The sequence below is a fragment of the Mandrillus leucophaeus genome, unplaced genomic scaffold, assembly GCF_000951045.1.
Source record: "Mandrillus leucophaeus isolate KB7577 unplaced genomic scaffold, Mleu.le_1.0 Scaffold275, whole genome shotgun sequence".
NCBI lineage: Eukaryota > Metazoa > Chordata > Mammalia > Primates > Cercopithecidae > Mandrillus > Mandrillus leucophaeus.
Window position 1 is genome coordinate 2,294,442 of NW_012102865.1, and position 19,172 is coordinate 2,313,613.

Genomic DNA, 19,172 nt, shown 5'->3' on the forward strand with positions numbered 1-19,172 from the left:
ACAGAGCCAAATCTGAAAGGCAATCTCATTCACAATTGCCACAAAAATAATAAAATACCTAGGAATACAGTTAACCAGGGAGGTGAAAGATCTCTACAATGAGAATTACCAAACACTGCTCAAAGAAATCAGAGAATATGCAAACAAGTGGAAAAATATCCCATGCTCATGAATAGGAAGAATCAATATCACTAAAATGGCTATACTACTCAACATAATTTGCAGATTTAATGCTATTGCTATCAAATTACCAATGACATTCTTACAAAATAGAAAGCCCAGAAATAAGGCTGAACATCTATGACAATCTGAACTTTAACAAAGCTGAAAAAAAAAAAAAAAAAAACAAGCAATGGGGAAAATACTCCCTATTCAATAAATTCTGCTGGGATAACTGACTAGCCATATGCAGAAAATTGAAGCTGGACCTCTTCCTTACATCATATACAAAAATCAACTCAAGATGAATTAAAGGCTTAAATGTAAAACCTAAAATTACAAAAACCCTGGAATACAACCACCAGAAGCAATCACAACAAAAGCAAGAATTGACAAGTAGGATCTAATTAAACTTAAGAGCTTCTGCACAGCAAAAGAAACTATCAACAGAGTAAACAGACAACTTACAGAATGAAAAAAATATGTAAACTATGCATCTGACAAAGGTCTAATATCCAGCATCTACAAGGAACTTAAATTTATAAGAGAAAAACAAACAACTTCATTTTTAAAAATGGGCAAAGTACATGAACAGACACTTCTCCAAAGAAGACACACATGAGGCCAATAAGCATATGAAAGAAAAGCTGAAAAGCTGAATATTCAGCTTTTCTTTCCCTGATCATTAGAGAAATGCAAATCAAAATCACAATGTGAAACCATCTTACACTAGTCAGAATGGCTATTAATAAAAAGTCAAAAAATAGCAGATGCTGGTGAGGTTACAGAGAAAAGGGAAAGTTTATACACTGTTGATGGCAGTGTAAATTAATTCAATAATTGTGGAAAGCAGTACAGAAATTCCTCAAAGAGCTAAAAATAGAACTACCATTCAACCCAGCAATCCAATTACTGGGTATATACCCAAAGGAATATAAGTCATTCTACATAAAGACACATGCAGGTAAATGTTCATTGCAGCACGATTCACAATGGCAAAGACATGGAATCAACCTAACTGCCCGACAATGACAGATCTGATAAATAAAATGTGGTAAATATACACCATGGAATACTATGTGGCCATAAAAAAAATGGGCTGATTTCTTTTCCAGGAACATGGATGGACCTGGAGACTGTTATCCTTAGCAAGCTAACACAAAAATAGAAAATCAAATATCGCATGTCCTCACTTGTAAGTTGGAGCTAAATGATAAGAACTTATGAACACAAAGAAGGGAACAGCAGACACTGGGGTCTACTTTCGGAGGAAGGATGGAAGGGAGAAGAGAAGCAGAAAGTATTACTATTGGGTACTTGGATTAATACCTGGGTAATACCAAAGAAATATAAAACATTCTACTATAAAGATACATGCATGCATCTGTTTATTGCGGCACTATTTACAATAACAAAGACATGGAATTGACCAAATGCCCATCAATGATAGATTGGATAAAGAAAATATGGCATATACACACAATGGAATACTATGCAGCCAGAAAAAGGAATGAGATCATGTCCTTTGCAGGGACATGAACAGAGTTGGAAGCCATTATCCTCAGGAAAGTAACACAGGAACAGAAAACCATTCACCACATGTTCTCACTTGTAAGTGGGAGCTGAACAATGAGAACACATGTACACAGGGAGGGAAACAACACTGGGGCCTGTCAGGGATGAGGGGAGGGAGAGCATCATGAAAAGTAGCTAACGCATGCTTGGCTTAATTCCTAAGCTATGGGTTGATAGGTGCAGCAAACCACCATGGCACACATTTACCTATGTAACAAACCTACACATCCTGCACATGTATCCCAGAATGTAAAATAAAATAACAATAAAATATCTACTATAAAAAAAACTTCCTCAAATTTATTGACTCTTTGTGTCAGGTGATTTTTGTGACACTCACTTTTAAGGTAATTAATTTTCCTTTCCTTTGGCCTATACAGCATACTTAATGGTATTTAATACTTCCTTGTTATTACATGAAGCCCTATACCTAAAGGCTTTTTTTAACATATGATAAATTCTCCACCTTGTATGTACTATGAGGAAATAATTCAATAATTATTTGAATCATGACTTTTAAATAAAATAGATTGAATAAATTATATTTACAATTATCTCAAAAAAACTGGGTAATAAAATAATATGTACAACAATCCGCATGACACATTTACCTATGTAACAAACTTTTCACGTGTACCCCAAAATGTAAAATAAAAGTTAAAAATAAAAAAAAAACTCACCACCCCTGCATCTTTCAAGTCTTTCATAAGGTTGTTAGTCTTCATGATTCCTCCAGTAATATGGCATTATTTTTTGGCATACTATTATGATTGGTAGAGACATCTCTGAACTACCACAGGTCAGGGAACCTAATTGGGAATTCTGCTATTTTCAGAGTTTATCCATGCCAGTCATGCATTCTGTAGCTGAGGAATAACCACAAGGAAGATTCAGAGATCCTCTACACCCACTGTTTGATAAGCACAGTCAAATCCTCATTGATAACCTGATCTTATTACGCCCAGACTTTGATTCATGAACCATAATGCCTTTTTGAACCTCCATGAATTAGTAGGGTCAATTCAGTGTCAGTGTTCAGAAGTCCCTTAAAAATACAATAATTTACTCTCGCCCTGTGCACAGTCATCCTGAGAAGTAGTCACAGGCCTCTCCTGAGAAGGTTACAATGAGTATTTGTAGATTTTTTTATTGGCTGTGTTGAAAAGACCTTTTTAAATGGAACCCAGCCTCTGTCCATTCATACAAAGGACCCAGGGTGTATGAACTTGTTCAAGTCTTACAAATGGTTGTAGGATCATTTCTGTCTTTTTGATCACTAAGCTCCAGAGGCCTCCCAATATCATTCTTAGAATGCCTTGTCTTCTCACTCTATAGTGTTAAAATAGTAAAATTAATTCACACCTGTGGATGGCTTGAATTACCACTATAAGCAAATGTCCTGCATTTCCATCTTCAATTCAGACGACTCTTCTTAGCTGCAGACTGCCTATGTAAGTACCTACGAAAATATGTCTCAAATTCAACAAGTCCCAAAAAAAATAACCCCATTAGAGCACAGAGCTCCACTACCTAACTATCTGAGAAAACCCCCATCCTGGGAGTCATCTTTAAAACATACCTCCAACTCACTCAATCCATCATTGATCCTCATAAATTTCATTTCTAAATATATCTCAAACATGCTAATTATCTTCATTTCTACTTCTATTATCCTAGTTAAAGTGTCTTTTACCATTGCGAAAATTCCTATTTGCTCTCCTTACATTGTTTGTTTTCTGTAATTTTTCTCCACACTGCAGGCAAAGTTTGCAAGGTTGTATGCTTCTAAAGAGCAATAATATGGTTTGGTTCTGTCTTCACCCAAATCTCATCTTGAATTCCCATATGTCATGTGACAAAACCAGTGGGAGGTAATTGAATCATGGGGGCAGGTCTTTCTCACGCTGTTCTTCTGATAGTGAATAAGTCTCATGAGAATTGATGGTTTTAAAAAGAGCAGTTTCCCTGCACAAGCTCTTTCTCTTTGCCTGCTGCCATTCACATAAGATGTCACTTACTCCTCTTTGCCTTCCACCATGATTGTGAGGCCTCCCCAACCATGTGGAACTGTAAGCCTATTAACCCTCTTTCTTTTGTAAATTTCCCAATCTCAGGTATGTCTTTATCAGCAGTGTGAAAATGGACTAATACAGTAAATTGGTACCAAGAGTGGGGTTCTGCTGGAAAGATACTCCCAAAATGTGACAGTGACTTTGGAACTGAGTAACAGGCAGAGTTTGGAACAGTTTGGAGGGGTAAGAAGGCAGGAAAATGGGGAAAGTTTGGAACTTCCTAGAAACTTGTTGAATGGCTTTGACCAAAATGCTGATAATTAGATGGATAATAAAATTCAGACTGTGTTGGTTTCGGATGGAGATGAGAAACTTGTTGGGAACTGAAGCAAAGGTGACTCTTGTTATGTTTTAGCAAAGAGACTGGCAGCATTTTGCCCCTGCCCTAGAGATTTGTGTAACACTGAATTGAGAGAGATGATTTAGGGTATCTGGTGGAAGAAATTTCTAAGCAGTAACGCATTCAAGGATGACTTGGGTGCTGTTAAAGGCATTCAGTTTTATAACGGAAGCAGAGCATAAAAGTTTAGAAAATTTGCAGCCTGACAATGCAATAGAAAAAAAATCCCATTTTCTAAGGAGAAATTCAAGCCAGCTGCAGAAATTCGCATAAGTAACAAGGAGCCAAATGTTAATCCCCAAGACAATGCAAAAATGTCTCCAGGGCATGTCAGAGACTTTTGTGGCAGCCCCTCCCATCACAGACCCAGAGGACTAGGAGGAAAAAATGATTTCATGGGCCAGGCCCAGAGAGTCTCTGCTGTGTGCAGTATAGGGACTTGGTGTCCTGCATCCCATCTGCTCCAGCTATGACTAAAAAGGGCCAAAGTAAAGTTTGGACCATGGATTCAGAAGTTAGGAGCCTGAAGCTTTGGCAACTTCCACGTGGTGTTGAGCCTGTAGTTGCACATAAGTCAAGAATTGAGATTGGAGAACCTCTGCCTCAACTTCAGAGGATGTGTGGAAATGCCTCAATACCCAGGCAGAAGTTTGCTGCAGGGGCACAGTGCTTATGAAGAACCTCTGCTAAGGCAGTGTAGAAGGGAAATGTGGAGTTGAAGCCCCCACAAAGAGTCCCCATTTGGACACTTCCTAGTGCAGCTGTGAGAAGAGGGCAACCATACTCCAGACCCCAGAATGGTAGATCCACCTAAAGCTTGCACCATGCCTCTAGAAAAGCTGCAGACACTCAACACCAGCCTATGAAAGCAGCCAGGAGGGAGGCTGTGCCCTGCAACGCCACAAGGCCATAACTGCCCAAGACTGTGGGAACCCACCTCTTGCATCAGTGTAACCTGGATGTGAGACATGGAATCAAAGGAGATCATTTTGGAGCTTTAAGATTTGACTGCCCCACTGGATTTTGGACTTGCATGGAGCCTGAAGTCCCTTTGTTTTGGCCAATGCCTCCCATTTGGAAAGGCTGTATTTACCCAATACCTATACTCCCATTGTATTTAAGAAGTAACTAACTTGCTTTGGATTTTACAGGCTCATAGGTGAAAGGGTCTTGACTTGTCTCAGATGAGATGCTGGACTGTGGGCTTTTGAGTTAATGCTGAAATGAGTTAAGACTTTGGGGGACTGTTAGGAAGGCATGATTGGTTTTGAAATGTGAGGATATGAGATTTGGGAGGGGCCAGAGGTGGAATTATCTAGTTTTCCTGTTTCCCCACTCTACCTCATCTTCAACTGTAACCCCCACAATTCCTATGTGTCATGGAAGGAACCCAGTGGGGGGTGGGGTGAGTGAATTATGGGGGTGGGTCTTTTCTGCACTGTTCTTGTGATAGTGAATAAGTCTCACAAGATCTGGTGGTTTTAAACACGGAAATTTCCCTGCACAAGCTCTCTCTCTTTGCCTGCTGCCATCCATGTAAGATGTGACTTGCTCTTCCTTGCCTTTCATCATAATTGTGAGGCCTCCCCAGCCAAGTGAAACTGTATGTCCATTAAACTTCTTTTTCTTCCCAGTTTTGCGTATGTCCTTATCAGCAATATGAAAACAGACTAATACAGTACCCAATCTACGCTACACTTAAAGGAACATGCACACACACAGATGAGAAAGAATCAATGCAGGACTCCAATAACTCAAATGGCCAGAGTGTCTTATGTCCACCAAATAACTGCACTAGTACTCCAACAAGAGTTCTTAACCAGGCTGAGCTGGCTAAAATGACAGAAATAAAATTCAGAATATGGATAAGAATGAAGATCATTGACATTCAGGAAAATGGCTAAACCGAATCCAAGGAAACTAAGAACACAATAAAATGATACAGAAGCTGAAAGGTGAAATAGCCAGTATGAAAAGAACCTAACAGATCTGATAGAGTTAAAAAACATACTACAAGGATTTTACAATGCAATCACAAGTATTTATAGCAGAATAGGCCAAGCTGAAAAAAAGAATCTCAGATATTGAAGATGGTCTCTCTGAAATAAGACAGTCAGATAAAAATAAAGAGTAATAAAAAGAAATGAACAAAACCTCTGAAAATGTGGTATTATGTAAAGAGGTCAAATCTGCAAATCATTGGCATCTCTGAAAGGCACAAGGAGAAAACAAACACTTGGAAAATATATTTCAGGAAATCATTCATAAAAATTTCCCCAACCTTGCTAGAGAGACCAACAGTCAAATTAACAAACTACAGAGAAAACTCTGAAAGATACTACACAAGAAGATTATCCCTAAGACATATGATCATTAGATTTTTCAAGGTTGAAATGAAAGGAAAAAAATGTTAAAGACAGCTACAGAGAAAGGGTAAGTCACCTATAAAAGGAACCCTATCAGGCTAACAGTGGACCTCTCGGCAGAAGAGACTGGGGACCTGTATTCAACATTCTTAAAGAAAAAAATCTAAAACCAAGAATTTGATATCCAGCCAACCTAAGTTTCCTAAACAGAGGAGAAATACAGCCCATTTCAGATAAGCAAATGTTGAGGGGGTTCATTACTACCAGACATGCCTTACAACAAATTGTGAAATGAGCACCAAATATAGAAAGAAAAGACTATTACCAGCCAATACAAAAACACACTTACATACACAGACCAGTGACACTATAAAGCAACCACACAAACAAGCTGACATAATAACCAGCTAACAATACAATGACAAGATCAAATGATCAAATCCACACACATCAGTACTAACCTTGAGGGTAAAAAGGCTGAATGCCCCACTTAAAAAACACAGAGTGGCAAGCTAGATAAAAAAGCAAGACCCAATGGCATGCTGTCTTCAAGATACCCATCTCACACATAATGAGACTCATGGGCTCAAAATAAAGAAATGGAGGAAAATCTACCAAGCAAATGGCAATCAGAAAAAAGCAGGTGTTGCAATTATAATTTCAGATGGGACATACTTTAAACCAATGAAGATCAAAAAAGACACCGAAAAGCATTACATAATGGTAAAGAATTCAATTCAACAACAAGACCTAACTACCCTAAATATGTATACACCCAACACAGGAGCACGCAGATTCATAAAGCAAGTTCTTAGAGACCTACAAAGAGACTTAGACTCCCACACAATAATAGTGGGCAAATCTAATACTCCAGTAACAGTACTAGACAGATTGTTTAGACAGAAAACTAACAAAGATATTCAGGACCTGAACTTAACGTTAAACCAAATGGATCTTAACATTGAACCAAATGAAAATAAACATCAGAAACTACATAGACTTCTACAGCACTCTCCACCCAAAAACAACAGAATATACATTCTCTCATCACCACAATTGACCACATTATTAGACATAAAACAATGGTCAGCAAATGCAAAAGAATTGAAATTATATAAAATGCACTCTTGGACCACAGCGCAATAAAAATAGAAGTCAGGACTAATAAGATAGCTCAAAAACCAATGAAAATTAAACATGCTTTTAAATGACTTTTGAGTAAATAATAAATTAAGTCAGAATTAAAGGTCTTGGAAACTAATGAGAACAAAAATACAACATACCAGAGTCTCTGACATACAGCCAATGCAGTGTTAAGAGAGTAACTTATAGTACTTACTGCCACATCAAAAGTAAGAAAGATCTCAGATTAGCAATGTAATGTTACAACTGAAAGAATTAGAGAAGCAAGAGCAAATCAATCCCAAAGCTAGCAGAAGACAATAAATAACCAAAATCAGAGCTAAAGTGAAAAAAAAAAAAAAAAGAACTGAGACACACAAAAAAATTCAAATCATCAAGGAATCCAGGAGTTGCTTTTTGAAAAAAAAAAAAAAAAAAATAGTAAGCTAGATAGGCCACTGGCTAGACTAATAAAGAAGAAAAGTTCCAAGTAAACACAATTAGAAGTGACAAAGGGGATGTTACCACTCACAGAAATAAAAATAACCATCACAAACGGCTATGAACATCTCTACGCACACAATCTAGAAAACCTAGAAGAGGTGGATAAATTCCTGGACACACACACCATCCCAAGACTGAACTAGAAGGAACTGATTCCCTGTACAGACCAATAATGAGCTCTGAAGTTGATTCAGTAATAAATAACCTAGCAACCAAGAAAAAAAGCCCTGAACCAGATGGATTCATAGCCTGATTCTACCAGATATAAAAAGAAGATCTGGTATCATTTCTCCTGAAACTATTCAAAAAATTGAGGAGGAGAGACTCCTCCCCCAACTCATCCTATGAGGCCAGCAACATTATTATACCAAAGCCAAAATACAACAAGAAAAGAAACCTACTGGGCAATATTTTTAATAAACATAGATGTAAAAATTCTCAATCCAATACTACCAAAGCAAACTTAACATATCAAAAATATTATAACATAACGAGCTGGAATTTATCCCTGAGAAGCAAACTTGGTTTTATGCAAATCAATCAACATGATGCACCACATTTACAAAACAAAAGATAAAAACTACATGATTGGCCAGGCGCGGTGGCTCATGCCTGTAATCCCAGCACTTTGGGAGGCCAAGGCGGGTGGATCAGAAGGTCAGGAGATCCAGACCACGGTGAAACCCCACCTCTATTAAAAATACAAAAAATTAGCAGGGTGCAGTGGCGGGCGCCTGTAGTCCCAGCTACTCCCGAGGCTGAGGCAGGAGAATGGCGGGAACCCGGGAGGCGGAGCTTGCAGTGAGCCAAGATCGCACCACCGCACTCCAGCCTGGGGGACAGAGCCAGACTCCATCTCAAAAAAAAAAAAAATACAGGATTATCTCAATAGATGCAGAAACAGAATATAATGTAGTTTATTATCCTTTGATGATAAAAATCCTCAGAATAGGTATAAGAAGAAAATTTTCTCAACATAATAATGGCCATTGATGAAAAGCCCACAACTAACATTATAATCAGTGGAGGAAAAAAATGGAAAGATTTTCCTCTAAGATCTGGTACAAGGAAAGGATTCCTACTCAACAGAGTACTGGAAGATCTAGCAAGAGCAATCAGACAGAAAATATAAGAGAGAAGAAAGTGGAGCAAGATAGCTGAATAGAGACCACCAGTGATCATCTCCCACCATGAGAACACCACATTGAACAATTATTCAAATTTAAAAAAAAAAAAAAAGCACCTTCATAAGAACCAAAAATCAGGTGAGGAAACACAGTACCAGGTTTTAAAATCATAAGGAAGGAGGCCTTGAAAGCGTAGAAAAGACACTCTGAGATCACCTACGCCACCCCTCCCCCATCCCCCAGCAGTGATCATGTGGTACATAGAAAGAATCTGTGCACTTGCGGGAGAGAAAGCACAGTGATTGTGTGACTTTGCATTGGAACTCAGTGCTGCCCCAGCACAGTGGAAAGCAACATGGAGCAGAACTTAGCCAGCACTCATGAAGGCAACATTTAGACCAGTCCTTGCCAGAGGTAAATTGTCCATCCCAGCAGTTGGAACCTGAGTTATGGTAAGCCCTGCTACCATGGGCTGAAGTGTTCTGAGGTCCTAAATAAATTGAAAATGCAGTTTGGCCACAAGGAATGCAATTCCTGGGCAAGTCCTGGGGCTGTGCTGGGCTTGGAGCCAGTACAACTTGTGGTGCATGTAATCCAGGGAGACCAGCTGGGGTGGCCAAGGGAGTACTTCTATCACTCCTCCCCAACTCCAGGCAGCGCAGCACACAGCTCTGGTAAAGACTCATTCCTTCTGCTTAAGGAGAGGAGAGTGGAGAGTAAAGAGGGCTTAGTCTTACAATCTGGATACCAGCTCAGCCACTGTACAACAGGACACCAGGCAGAGTTCTGAGGCCCCAGTTCTAGACCCAATTCTCAGTTGACATTTCTGGATATACCCTGGGCCAGAAGGGAACCCACTGCCTTGAAGAGAAGAACCCCAGTCCTGGCAGAATTCTTCATGGACTAACTAAAGAGCTCTCGAGCCCTGAATAATCACCAGTGGTCACTGGGAAGTACTCACTTGGGTCCTGGGTGAGACTCAGAGCCATGCTGGCTTCAGGTGTGACCCACTACATTCCAACTGTGGTGGCATCAGGGAGAGTCTCCTGCAAGATGATACATCAATGAATTTGCAACAGCAATAGCATTTGTGGGTGTAGTGTGCTCCCTAAAGCAGATATGGCTGCAGTGATCAAAGACTTGGGTCACAAAACCCGAGTCCCTTTGAATACCTCAAAAGTCCCTTTGAATACCTCCCAAGGATGGGTACAAACAAGCCCAGACTCCCAAAGATCAAGGATAAAAAAGGATTCTAAAAGCAGCAAAAGAAAATAAACTAATAACATAAAAAGGAGCCTCAATACGTCTGGCAGCAGACTTCCCAGTGGAAATGTTACAGGCCAGGAGGAAGTGACATGATATACTTAAAGGACTGAAGGAAAAATCTTTTGTCCTAAAATAATATAGCCAACAAAAATATCCTTCAAACATGAAGAAGAAACAAAGACTTTACCGGAGGGCAGTTCCAAGATGGCCAAATAGGAAGAGCTCCAGTCTACAGCTCCCAGCATGAGCGACACAGAAGACGGGTGATTTCTGCGTTTCCAACTGAGGTACCAGGTTCATCTCACTGGGTCTTGTCAGACAGTGGGGGTAGGACAGTGGGTGCAGCTCACCAAGCATGAGTGGAAGCAGGGCAAGGCATCGCCTCACCCAGGAAGTGCAAGGGGTCAGGGAATTCCCTTTCCTAGCCAAGGGAAGTGGTGACAGACAGCACCTGGAAAATCGGATCACTCCCACCCTAATACTGCACTTTTCCAATGATTTTAGCAAACAGCACACCGGGAGATTAGATCCCCCGCCTGGCTTGGAAGGTCCCACACCCACGGAGCCTCCCTCATTGCTAGCACAGGAGTCTGAGATCTAATTGCAAGGTGGCAGTGAGGCTGGAGGAGGGGTGCCCACCATTGCTGAGACTTGAGTAGGTAAACAAAGCCAGTTCGGGAAGCTTGAACTGGGTGGAGCCCACTGCAGCTCAAGAAGGCCTGCCTGCCTCTGTAGACTTCACTTATGGGGGCAGCAGAAACCTCTGCAGATTTAAATGTCCCTTCTGACAGCTTTGAAGAGAGTAGTGTTTCTCCCAGCATGGAGTTTGAGATCTGAGAATGGACAGACTGCCTCCTCAAGTGTGTCCCTGACCCCTGAGTACCCTAATTGGGAGGCACCCCCCAGTAGGGGTAGACTGACACCTCACACGGCCAGGTACCCCTTTGAGACAAAGCTTCCAGAGGAACGATCAGACAGCAACATTTGCTGCTCAGCAATATTCGATGTTCTGCAGCCTCTGCTGTTGATATCCAGGCAAACAGGGTCTGGAGTTGACCTCCAGCAAACTCCACAAGACCTGCAGCTGAGGGTCCTGACTGTTAGAGGGAAAACTAACAAACAGAATGGACACCCACACCAAAACCCCATCAGTACGTCACCATCATCAAAGACTAAAGGCAGATAAAACCACAAAGATGGGGAAATTCATAAAGTCGGAGGATACAAAATAACATACAAAAATCAGTAGCATTTCTATATGCCAAGAGTGAAAAATCTGAAAAAGAAATCAAGAAAGTAATCCCATTTACAATAGCTACAAATAAAATAAAATACCTAGAAATAAATTTAACCAAAGAAATGAAAGATCTCTACAATGAAAACTATAAAACATTGATGCAAGAAATTAAAGAGAAACAGGCACAGTGGCCCATACTTATAATCCCAGCATTTGAGGAGGCCAAGGTGAGAGGACTGCTTGGGCTCAGGAGCTCAAGACCAGCCTAGGCAATATAGTGAGACCACATCTCTACAAAAAATAAATTTAAAGAAAAAATTAGCTAGATGTGGTGGTACATGCCTGTAGTCCTAGCTATGTGGTAGGCTGAGATGGGAGGATAAGTTGAGGCTTCAGTGAGCCATGATTGTGCCATGATACTCCAGCTTTGGTGGCAAAGTGAGACATTGTGTCTAAAAAACAAAACAAAAAAAAGGAAGAAATTCAAGAGGACATAAAAAACTGGAAAGATATTTTATATTCATCAATTAGAAAAATCAATATTGTTGGCTAGGCGCGGTGGCTCACGCCTGTAATCCTACCACTTTGGGAGGCCGAGGTGGGTGGATCATTTGAAATCAGGAGTTCAAGAACAACTTGACCTACATAGTGAAACCCTGTCTCTACTAAAATACAAAAGTTAGCTGGATGTGGTAGCAGGCACCTGTAATCCCAGCTACTCAGAAGACTGAGGCAGGAGAATCCCTTGAACCCAGGAGGTGGAGGTTGCACTGAGCCAAGATCGTGCTACTGCACTCCAGCCTAGGTGATAGAGCAAGACTCCCTCTTGGAGAAAAAAAAAAGAAGAAGAAGAATTAATATTGTTAAAATGTCCATACTACCCAAAGCAATCTACAGATTCAATGCAATCTCTATCCAAATACCAATGACATTCTTCACAGAAATAGAAAAAATAATCCTAAAATTAATAAAATCGCAAAACACCCAGAATAGCCAAAGCCACCCTAAGGGCAAAAAAAACTGGAGGAATCACATTATCTGACTTCAAATTATACTACATATCTATAGTAACCAAAACAATATGGTACTGGCATAGAAATAGTCACATTGACCAATGAAACAGAATGAGAATTCAGATATAAATTCATGCATCTACAGTGAATTCATTTTTGACAAGGTTGCCAAGCACATACACTGGGAAAAGAACAGTCTCTTCAACAAATCGTGATGGGAAAACTGGATATCCATATGCAGAATGACACTAGACCCCTATCTCTAGCCATATACAAACATCAAATAAAAATGGACTAAAGATCTTAAATCTGAGATCTCAAACTATGAAACTACTAAAGAAAAACATTAGGGAAACTCTCCAGGACATTGGTCTCGCAAAGATCTATTGAGTAACGCCCCACAAGCACAGGCAACCAAAGCAAAAATTGACAAATGGGATCACATCAAGTTTAAAAGCTTCTTCGCAGCAAAGAAAACAATCAACAAAGTGAAGACACAACTGACAGAATGGGAGAAAATATTTGTAAACTATCCATCTGACAAAGGATTAATTACCAGAATACATAAGGAGCTCAAACAACTCTACAGAAAGAAAATCTAATATTCCAATTTTAAAATAAGCTTAAGATCTGAATCAACATTGCTCAAAAGAAGGCATACAAATGGCAAACAGGTATATAAAAAGGTGCTCAACATCATTGATCAGAGAAATGCAAATCAAAACTACAGTAAAATATCATCTCATCCCAGTTAAAATGGCTTTTATCCAAAAGACAAGCAATAACACGTGCTGGCAAGGATGTAGAGAAAGGGAAACCCTAGTACAGTGTTGGTGGGAATGTAAATTAGTACAACCTCTATGGAGAACAGTTTGAAGTTTCCTCAAGCAACTAAAGTACAACTACCCTATGATTTAGCAGTCCCACTGCTAGGTATATACCCCAAAGAAAGGAAATCAGTATACTGAAAAGATATCTGCATTCTCATATTTATTGCAGCACTATTCATGATAGCCAAGATTTGAAAGCAACCTATGTGTCTATCAACAGATGAATGGATAAAGAAAACATGACACTTTTCCACCATGTGGTTGAAAACATGAGACCTTGTCATTTGCAACAACATGAGTGGAACTGGAGGGCATTATGTTAAGTGAAATAAGCCAGGCACAGAAAGACAAACTTTGCATGTTCTCACTTATTAAAAATTAAAACAACTGAACTTACAGAGATAGAGAGTAGAATAATGGTTACCAAAGGCTGGAAAGGGTAATGGGGGATGAGAAGGGGAAGGAAGGATGGTTGATGGGTACAAAACTGCAGTTACAATGAATAAGATCTAGTATGTCAATAATAATTTATTGTACATTTTTAAACATTGAAAGTGTATAATTGAATTTTTGTAACACCAAGAGGATGAATGCCTGAAGTGATGGATACCCCGTTTACCCTGGTGTGATAATTATGCATTGTATGCCTGTATCTCATATACCCCATGAATATATATACCTATTATGTACCCACAAAAATTTTTTAAAAAAAGAAATGAGGCATCCAAATTGGAAAGAAAAAATGTAAACCTATCTCTGTTTACAGATGACATGATCCTATATGTAGAAAATGCTAAAACTACACACACACACACATACACACACACACACATACTCTTAGAACTAATCCAGTAAAGTGGTAGGACACAAAATCTACTGTTACTTTTTAAAGACTTTAAAGCAATTCTCCATTTTGTTTTTTCAGTTATCACTATGCTACCTTTAAAAAAAAAAAAAAAAAAGTTTTACTTACATTGTAGATACCTGTTTTCCACTCTAGCCCTAACCTGACTTATGGAAGAACATGGTACATTCACTTCTCTGATAGTCCACTCTAGCCCTAACCTGACTTATGGAAGAACATGGTGCATTCACGTCTCTGATAGTCTTGCCCCCATAAAAGGACAGTAGACTATATGTCTTCACCATCTGGCAACAGAAGCTATAACAATGGTGTATTAGTTTCTTAGAGTTTTTGTAACAAAGAACCACAAACTAGATGGCTTCGAAAAAAATAAATGTATTATTTCACAGTTCTGGAAGCTTGAGGTCTGAAATTGAAATGTCAGAATGGCCATGCTTCCTCTGAAGCCTGCAGCAGAGAGTTCTTCCTTGCCTCTTCATAGCTTCTGGTGGCTGTTGGTAATCCTTTGTGTTTCTTGGCTTGCAACTGTAGCTCTTAAATCTCTGCCTCTGTCATAACCTGGCACTCTCTCTTCATGTCCCTGCGTCTCTGTGTCTCTTATCTTCTTATGAAGACATCAGTCATATTAGATTTAGGGTCCAACCTACTACAACATGACTTCATCTTAACTACTTAGATTTGCAGCAGCTCTATTTCTGTATAAGACCCCATTCTGAGGTCCCGAGAGCTAGAACTTCAACATATTTCGGGGTAAGGGACACAATTTAAACCATAACAAATGGATAAACACCTGACATAAACCAGGCTGTCTCAGAGTAGCTTCCTGGAAAAGTAGAGTCTATGACAAGACTTGTAAGTAAGTAGTATACTTGGGAAGCAAACCCAGTGAACAGAAGTGAGGGGAAGAGAAGAGTGAGACAGAAAAGAAGGAAGAACCCATAGAAAGATGTGTTATTGAGATTGCCACTGTGGATGCAAAGGACTCTGTTCTACGCGGACTTCAATAAAGTGTACAGAACACCTCTCCAAACTACCTGCTGGAAGAATGAAAGGCAGCAGTATTTGTGGATACGTTCTCACTGTTTATCGTTAGTGTGTTAACTCCCAAAGAATTTGACTTTTTCACACTTACAAACCAAGGCACAAAGGGCATCCCTAGCATATCAGAGGAGCTCCAGAGACAAAAGCAAAGATTTATGGTAACACACTGTCAACCTGAAGTGAGTAGAAGCCTCTGTTTTATATACCTGGAGCCATGTCTGTCTCAGTGTCCTCTGATCCAACCGAGCTGTTCCTTATGTGAAATTCAACCCTTTCATTGTTTTCCACAGCCCAAAACAATCTCAATAAGAATGTGTCACAAAGGACATATTGTATGATTTCACTTATATGGGGTGCCTAAAGTTGCCACATTCATAGAGATAGAAAGTAGAATGTTATGTCTAACATTTAAGTCTCTAATCCATCTTGAATTAATTTTCGTATAAGGAGTAAGGAAAGGATCCAGTCTCACCTTTCTACTTATGGCTAGCCAATTTTCCCAGCACCATTTATTAAATAGGGAATCCTTTCCCCATTTCTTGTTTTTCTCAAGTTTGTCAAAGATCAGATGGTTGTAGATGTGTGGTATTATTTCTGAGGACTCTGTTGTGTTCCATTGGTCTATATCTCTGTTTTGGTACCAGTACCATGCTGTTTTGGTTACTGTAGCCTTGTAGTATAGTTTGAAGTCAGGTAGCGTGATGCCTCCAGCTTTGTTCTTTTGACTTAGGATTGTCTTGGCAATGCGGGCTCTTTTTTGGTTCCATATGAACTTTAAAGCAGTTTTTTCCAATTTAGGCAAGAACTTCATGTCTAAAACACCAAAAGCAATGGCAACAAAAGCCAAAATTGACAAATGGGATCTAATTAAACTAAAGAGCTTCTGCACAGCAAAAGAAACTACCATCAGAGTGAACAGGCAACCTACAGAATGGGAGAAAATTTTTGCAATCTACTCATCTAACAAAGGGCTGATATCCAGAATACAAAGAACTCAAACAAATTTACAAGAAAAAAACAAACAACCCCATCAAAAAGTGGGCAAAGGATATGAACAGACATTTCTCAAAAGAAGACATGCATACAGCCAACAGACACATGAAAAAATGCTCATCATCACTGGCCATCAGAGAAATGCAAATCAAAACCACAATGAGATACCATCTCACACCAGTTAGAATGGCAATCATTAAAAAGTCAGGAAACAACAGGTGCTGGAGAGGATGTGGAGAAATAGGAACACTTTTACACTGTTGGTGGGACTGTAAACTAGTTCAACCATTGTGGAAAACAGTATGGCGATTCCTCAAGGATCTAGATCTAGAAGTACCATATGACCCAGCCATCCCATTACTGGGTATATACCCAAAGGATTATAAATCATGCTGCTATAAAGACACATGCACACATATGTTTATTGCAGCACTATTCACAATAGCAAAGACTTGGAATCAACCCAAATGTCCATCAGTGACAGACTGGATTAAGAAAATGTGGCACATATACACCATGGAATACTATGCAGCCATAAAAAAGGATGAGTTTGTGTCCTTTGTAGGGACATGGATGCAGCTGGAAACCATCATTCTTAGCAAACTATCACAAGAACAGAAAACCAAACACCGCATGCTCTCACTCATAGGTGGGAACTGAACAATGAGATCACTTGGACACAGGAAGGGGAACATCACACACCGGGGCCTATCATGGGGAGGCGGGAGGGGGGAGGGATTGCATTGGGAGTTATACCTGATGTAAATGACGAGTTGATGGGTGCTGACGAGTTGATGGGTGCAGCACAGCAACATGGCACACGTATACATATGTAACAAACCTGCACGTTATGCACATGTACCCTAGAACTTAAAGTATAATAGTAATAAAAAATAAAAATAAAAATAAGAAAGTAGAATGTTGTTTTACAATGGCTGTGGGGAGGGGAAAGTGGAGAGATAATGGGTATGGAGTTTCAGTTTGGAAGACAAAAATTCTGGAGATGGATGGTGGTGATGGCTGCACCACAATATGAAGGTATCTAATGCCACCGACCTATACACTTAAATATAGTTAATATGGTAAATATTCTGTGCTACATATATATATATATATATTTACTATAATTTGAAAACATTAAAATTTTAATTAAAAAGAATTTGCGAGTTTATCGGACGTTCCTAAAGATCTGGGGAGGATTCACATTATGCAACTTCAGTCTTCTACCGTCCTTCCTCTTCCTCTTCCCACTCTGCCCCTCGTACCCCCTTCTCCCATTGCCTTGAGCACACCACGTTCTACCTCCTCTATTACAAAGATAATTATTTTCCTAAATAAAGACACTTCTACGCAAGAAGAATTCTGGTGACTGCTATCTGAAAAATAACATTGCCTCCTTATTACACACAAATTAGACTGGCCAGCTTTCTAAGTTTTAGGAACAAAAACTATCTCTGACTAAAGCACAAGCACTTTTATACCTATTTCCTAGAAAGAATGCGATTGTCTTTCTTAAGCCTCTCTTCAAACTATAAATGTGTGACATTAATTGTAGAAAGTCGTAGCACACTGAATGAGCATATCACACATTAATATTTTCATAGCTCTGAATTATGTAACAGCAGACAGAGGAAAGATGAAGTGTTGGAGAGAGATTGAAATAGAACTTATGTGTTCTGGCTTCTAAATTAGCAGAGTGGATTAGGAGGCTGTGCCTGGATATCTGAAAACAGCAGAAAAGGGAGCTGCCGCCTTTCTAATTTAATGCCAAACTCCCAGGGGTAGTTTACTGTCAGGGTTTTATCATGTATTATGAGGACAAGTATTGGCAGGCTTCCATGAGATCCATATAAGCTTTTAACTCCTAGATCAGGTCATTGACCACTAACTGGATCCTCATATAGGCTTTTACCACCATTTTGTAATACTCTTGGTGATTGAGTTGACTCCCATAAATCTAGTCCAGTTACTACCCCAGTGGGGTTTGTAGTGTTGGTTCCTAACCACCTACCACTCTTGTACATTAACATTTCATAAAAGCTCACCTTACAGGTCTCCTAAAAGCTTTCTGATATATAGACTAGAGTCTTCAAAGCCCCTTTTATTTCTCAATAACTGAAAATAGTTCTTATGTCTTAATAATAATTCAAAAACAGATGAACTTTTTCTGTATAAAAATACAATATGTTATTCGGGCAGCAACAATACACCAAAGTTGTTAATAGGTGGCCCTTACTTAATATTCTTCATTGTTCTATATCCCTATAGAATCACAAAATGTCAGTATTTGAAGATTGATTAAAGAACAGCTAATCCAGGGATTGAAAATGGCTTATCTACAGGGTGGATCTGGTTTGCAGACATGTATTGTTCAGCACACACAATATTTTTAAACATTTGGAATTATCCACCACATTTGCAAATATTGCACATCAATATCTGAAGATCTGGCCACACTAGACTGGTGTTCTCATGTAGTAACTATGGGCTGGAGCCAGGTGGTTGATAACACCTTTGTTCTCCCCTTTACCACGGCCCGCACCACATTGTGCTGGTTTTCGCCTCATCCTTTACTCATCTAATGATGAGGCCTGAATTTTATATGGATTTGAAATTTTGATTGGTGTCATTTTAGAGATTAGAAAACATGAGATATCGAGTG